The sequence below is a fragment of the Mastigoproctus giganteus genome, chromosome 6, assembly GCF_048544385.1.
Source record: "Mastigoproctus giganteus isolate SK-2022 chromosome 6, ASM4854438v1, whole genome shotgun sequence".
Lineage (NCBI taxonomy): Eukaryota > Metazoa > Arthropoda > Arachnida > Uropygi > Thelyphonidae > Mastigoproctus > Mastigoproctus giganteus.
Window position 1 is genome coordinate 3,449,709 of NC_143580.1, and position 6,000 is coordinate 3,455,708.

A 6,000-nucleotide genomic window follows, 5' to 3' on the forward strand; every position below is an offset into this window, starting at 1 on the left:
CACCAAGTACTTCATTTACTGAGAGAAAATATTTGCTGTATTGTACATAATTCAATCGAATCATTTACAACGCTTACTTAACTAATATTGGAAAAATTTTAAAGACGGGCTGCAAGAGTAGCTGATGGTGTCTTGTCAATGATATACAGGAATTTTTCTAGCAGGGATAAGGAGGTGAATATTCCCTTGTATAAGGCAATGGTCAGGCCACACCTTGGGTACTGTATACAGGTCTGGAGGCCTCATTTCAAGAAGGATGTAGAGATGGTGGAACGAGTACAGAGAAGGGCAACAAGATTAGTGAATGGAACAAAGGGGTGCTCTTACGAAGAAAGGCTTAAGTTTTGCAAATTACAGTGTCTGGAGACTAGGCACCAGCGAGGTGATCTGATAGAGGTGTATAAAGCCTTGAATGGTTTGAGCATGCTCAATGCCGACGGGATTCTTCCTCTTGCTCAAAATAATCACCTGAGAGGGCATAAATTCAGATTGAGGAAAGATAGATGTGCAGAAGAAATTTGCCTTTAGCCAGCGGGTAGTTGGTTGGTGGAACAGACTTCCATCCCTTTTTGTGGAAGTTGATAGCCTAAATAAATTTAAGGCTCAGCTGGACAGGTATTTCGAACGAACGGAGGGGTGAAGTGCAAATGGTTTTTTTTTTTTTTTTTTTTTTTGGCAGATGCTTTTCTATTCTATTTTTATATCCCCTGAAAAAGTAAATCCCATTCTTCGACGCCATAAAAATGGGACAGACGAGGAGTACGTCAAAGTACTTGTGGTGTAGTGGTTATCACATTCGCCTCACACGCGAAAGGTTCCAGGTTCGATACCTGCCAAGTACAGTTTCTTTTCTGTACTGCTACATTTTTTGTACTGTTTCTTTTAAAGAAATAAGACAAATCCGATCACTTTGGTGGACCGAATTCGCTGCCACAGCACAGAAAAATCAAAAAACAAGTATTCAACAGTCTTAAAAAAGTGTCTTCAAACTCCCAAAGAGACCGACACTTAAATCTTTCTTCTTTTCCAAATCAAACCAAGTGTTTAGAGACGAAATTGTGGGCTGGTCCCAAAGCCAGCATACACAACAAAATTAGGAACACTTTGGTGTTCGCAATTTTGTTGTGTATACTGGCTTTGGGACCAGGCTCACAAGATTCTGGCTCACAGTTTCAAACACCTAAAAATGTCAACGTATATGATGGAAAGGATCTACTCTTGTATTCAAGAAGGTGGACATTTTCAACATTTATTATAGTTTTTAATAAACGCAATTAAAAGAAAAAAAAATAATTTTAATTACTGATTTTGGTTGCGCTCATTTTCACTCATCCCACACCGTGTCATAGAATTAGCTGTACGATAACATCGACTAATTTTTAATAAAAATATACTAAAAGTTTTTATGCTACAGAAGTCGATGAAATTCGTGGTGGGTTATCGAAATTTTCATTTCAAAGTGAAGGAGGAAAAGCAAAACATAAGACAGCTTTGAGATTGTACTGGCCAGGTATCGAACCTGGGACCTTCCGCGTGTTAGGCGGATGTGATAACCACTACACCACAAGTACTGAACAGCATACTCTCTTTCATCCATAGTTCATTCGTGGCATGTAATTAATTTATCTTTTGGTTTTCCCCCATATCCTTGTTATCAGGACCAGAAGCAGGTCATGCAAGAATGTTGCCAAGGATAAATTACACTAGCCGGCATGAATTTCCTCCCTGAAATAATTTAACAGATTCCAATAGGAAATATGTTCAAAAACTCAGCTATGTGCTTGAAAAGTTCTCATCACCTTCAGTTTTCAAATATCGTAGGTTAATGACCGAAAACCAAGAACTGTACTTGGTTTAAACATCTTTTCTATATATTTTATCTAGTTATTTATTTTTCTAGAACATTTCGAGAGATTTCAAGAGCATTCCGGAGCTTTCTACAACGTTCCAGAATGTCCCGGAACGTCCTAGAACGTTCTATAACAGTGCTAAGTGTGGAAGGAAGGTTTGAATGTTTCTGGAAGGTTCTAGAACTTTCAACGGAATCCTCTAGAAACGTTGTGAGCCTTCTAGAAATTTCTCTACCGGTATATACACAAGTTATTTCTTCACAAAGCAAGCATTTTCGTATTTCAAAAAGCGTTTCAGACAGCGAGTGGTGAACAAAGCGAATGAGTGTTTTAGTGAATCAGTGTTTATGAATAAGTATTAGTATACATCGTAAACTCCGTTTCAATTACAAATAAAAATCTACAATGTCTTAATTGTGTCCTTATGTACGTGTACCGGAACCGTGCAGGAAATACGTCGCGTTCTTGCCAAAATAAGGCTGTTAGCTTTCTCTGCGTTTGAAGAGAAGTAGTATTAAAATCGCAGTGGGAGCCACTGTCGTAACTTGTGAGAAAAGCCTACGAATTCTATTTTAGATGTAAGGTTGGAGAACAAGATAAATTATGGGATCCAAAGATTTCCTGTAGTTCATGTTCACTGACATTAATAGACTGGCTTAGAGGTAGCCATAAGTCGATGCCTTTTGCTGTTCTTGAATCCGATATTGTAGTTCAACACAAGGGTGCTCAATGAGTGTTAATAAGGCTAGCGCTCTAAGCAGGCTAATGAATCATTTACGCACACATGTCCAGTGACACCTTTACGCATAAAAGCACTAAGCGCGTGCCTTGGGCTCTAATTTTTTGGTGCCAAAAAAGTTAAAGTATACATCGATATACACAGAATTTTCAGAAGAAGGAACTCTAAAATCCCGCAGTGCGTTTGGCTCGTCCCCAAATCATTCAAATGCGTCAAATCTCCGAATATCTTTGAACCAAGGGTGCATGTGACACGTCAGTGGAAGAAAGTGATTAATATACAATAGGAAAATGGTGAGAGAAAGAATAAAACGTTATGAAACACCAGGATTACTGGAGAATTTAGGAGACGATGAGCCATCTACCATCACTTGCAGTGAGCGGTCAAAAAAACCATGTCACATAAGGGCCTTTCAAGAACGCACTTCTACCAGGTATAATATATCCACAAAGTGTTCTCTGGTCGATTTGTCTGTGTGTTAAAAAACTGAAAAAACTTGCTGTCAATGGCTGAGACCGATTAACTCAGCCAAGGAGTGATAAGAGTCCATAAACGTTCCACGCGTCATTGACGAGACTCGAATCCGAGCCTTTTACACTCGGTCTGGGGAAGACTGATTACAACTCTACTATACTACTGGCGCAAACGCAAAAAGTGGTCAGAGAGAAAACTAGACATCCAACAAAACAAAACTGACGCAATCCACGAGATGGAAGCTGTTTAAAATTGCGATCATTTGAATTACACTCATCATCGCTGAAGAAGGATCATGACCTTAAATCGTACACCCCTGTTAATGTTATTTTTCTTTTTCTCCTGGCAACTACGGTTAAGAAATAGCCATTTTGTCTTAAGAAAGTGAAGATCGAATCTACATTTTGATGAATGTGGGATCCGTATTTTGGAAGGGGCTCGTGACAGACCCCCGCCACTGTTCTGTTACATTAATTCGATAATATTTCGAAATTATGTGGGTGTAAACGATTGCTTTTCAACACCAATGTTGCTGTGTTATTGGGTTTAATGACACAAAGGCTAATGAGGCCAAATTGTGTCTATTCATTGTTTAATTGCATGCCCATATTCCCCTCACAAATGTTGACAATTAAATAATCATTTTATTAAATAATCTGAAAGTGGTAAATAATTTTTTTGTGAATAATGCGACCTTTCCTCCGACCCCTTTCTTTTCAAATTTCGTGAGCTTCTTAAGAGATCCAGTTGGTGCCTAAACCTTTAATCAGGTCGTCTTTTCATTTTCAGAGTTCGATCACGTTGTATACCGTCTAATGCAAAGAACCAGTTTTGTTAAATTGATTATCAGCCTGAAAAATAAAAACAGACACAGCAAAATATGTGGAGTGCATGTTCTGTAATATCTTCTTATAATTAAACTCATGGAGAGTAAAGGAAGCACTACAAAATATGAAGTGGGACTTTCTGCGTGGTAGACGGATGTGATGACCAAAACATCACAAACAAGGCAGATGCTTTCCTATTCAACTTTTATATCCCCTGAAAAATTAAATCCCATTCCTCGACGCCATAAAAATGGTACAGACAATAATTACACCAGCGTACTTGTGGTGTAGTGGTTATCACATTCGCCTCACACGCGAAAGGTCCCAGGTTCGATACCTGGCAAGTACAGTTTCTTTTCTCTATTGCTTATTTTATGTACTGTTTCTTTTGAAGAAATAAGACAAATCCGATCACTTTGGTGGACCGAATTCGCTGCCACAGCACAGAAAAATCAAAAGAAGGTTCTACAAGTATTCAACAGCCTTAAAAATGTGTCTTTAAACTCCCACAGAGACCGACACTTAAATCCTTCTTCTTCTCCAAATCAAACCAAGTCTTTAGAGACAAAATTGTGGGCTGATCCCAAAGCCAGTATACACAACGAAATTGCGAACACACCCAGTTTCAAACACCTAAAAATATCAACGTATATGATGGAAAGGGTCTGCGCTTGTATTCAAGAAGGTCGACATTTTGAACATTTATTATAGTCTTTAATAAACACAATTAAAATAAAAAATTAATTTAAACTTTGGTTGCGCTGATTTTCACTTTCACTCACACCGCATCGTGTCATAGGATTAACTGGACGATAACATCGACTAGTTTTTAATAAAAATATACTAAAAGTTTTTAAACGTGCTACAGAAGTAGATGAAATTCGTGGTGGGTTATCGAAATTTTCATTTCTAAGTGAAGGAGGAAAAGCAAAACATAAGAAAGCTTTGAGATTGTACTTGCCAGGTATCGAACCGGGGACCTTCCGCGTGTTAGGCGGATGTGATAACCACTACACCACAAGTACTAAACAGCATATTCTCTTTCATCCATAGTTCATTCGTGGCATGTAATTAATTTATCTTGTTTTTTCCCCATTAAATCCTTGTTATCAGGACCAGAAGCAGAGCATGCAAGAATGTTGCCAAGAATATTGATAAATTACACTAACCGGCATCAATTTCCTCCCTGAAATAATTTAACAGATTCCCATAGGAAAATGTGTTCAAAAACTCAACTATGTGCTTGAAAAGTTCTCATCACCTTCAGTTTTCAAATATCATAGGTTAATGAACGAAAACCAAGAACTGTAGTTGGTTTAAACATCTTTTCCATCTATTTTATCGATTTATTTATTTTTCTAGGTCATTTCTAGAGATTTATAGAGCATTCCGGAGTTTTCGACAGCATTCCAAAATGTCCCAGAACGTTCTATAACATTTTTAAGTGTGGAATGAAGGTTGGAATGTTTCTGGAAGGTTTGAGAACTTTCAACGGAATCCTCTAGAAACGTTGTGAGCCTTCTCGAAACTTCTCTACCGGTATATATACGAGTGGGTTCTTCACCAAGCAAGCATTTTCGTATTTCAAAAAGCGTTTCAGACAGCGAGTGAACAAAATGAATGAGTGTTTGTGAAAAAGTATTGTGTGTATTAGTGTACATCGGAGCTCCGTTTCAATTACAAATAAAAATCTACAACGTCTTAATTGTGTTCTTATGTGCGTGAACAGCAACTGTACATGAAATACCCCGCATTCTTGCCGAAATAAGCCTGATAGCTTTTCTACTTTTGCAGAGAAGTATAAAATCGCAGGGAAAGCCACTGTCACAACTTGCGAGAAAAGCTTGTGAACTCTGTTTTGGACGTAAGGCAGGAGAACAAGATAAATTATGGGTTTCAAAGATTTCCTGTAGTTCATGTTCACAGACATTAATACACTGGCTTAGAGATAGTCATAAGTCGATGCCTTTTGCTGTTCTGGTGGGAACTTCGAGACTACATAAACTATTGTTACTTTTGCAAGACCTATATTTATGGTTTTTCTGGAAAATCCAAGCATAAAGTAGAGTATCCCAACATACATTCTGCTCTAAGGCCGGTTTTTCACGAT

The 6,000-nt window shown here is 38.0% G+C and overlaps 4 non-coding genes across 4 annotated transcripts; 2 read left to right on the forward strand and 2 right to left on the reverse strand.

Moving 5' to 3' along the window:
* Nucleotides 1-769: 769 nt before the first annotated feature.
* On the forward strand, nucleotides 770-842 carry TRNAV-CAC (transfer RNA valine (anticodon CAC)). The gene has a single exon. It is a non-coding gene; the product is annotated as a tRNA-Val (tRNA).
* A 656-nt stretch (nucleotides 843-1,498) lies between these two features.
* TRNAV-AAC (transfer RNA valine (anticodon AAC)) lies at nucleotides 1,499-1,571 on the reverse strand. The gene has a single exon. It is a non-coding gene; the product is annotated as a tRNA-Val (tRNA).
* A 2,595-nt stretch (nucleotides 1,572-4,166) lies between these two features.
* Nucleotides 4,167-4,239, forward strand: TRNAV-CAC (transfer RNA valine (anticodon CAC)). The gene has a single exon. It is a non-coding gene; the product is annotated as a tRNA-Val (tRNA).
* A 603-nt stretch (nucleotides 4,240-4,842) lies between these two features.
* Nucleotides 4,843-4,915, reverse strand: TRNAV-AAC (transfer RNA valine (anticodon AAC)). Its single transcript has one exon. It is a non-coding gene; the product is annotated as a tRNA-Val (tRNA).
* Nucleotides 4,916-6,000: the final 1,085 nt, after the last annotated feature.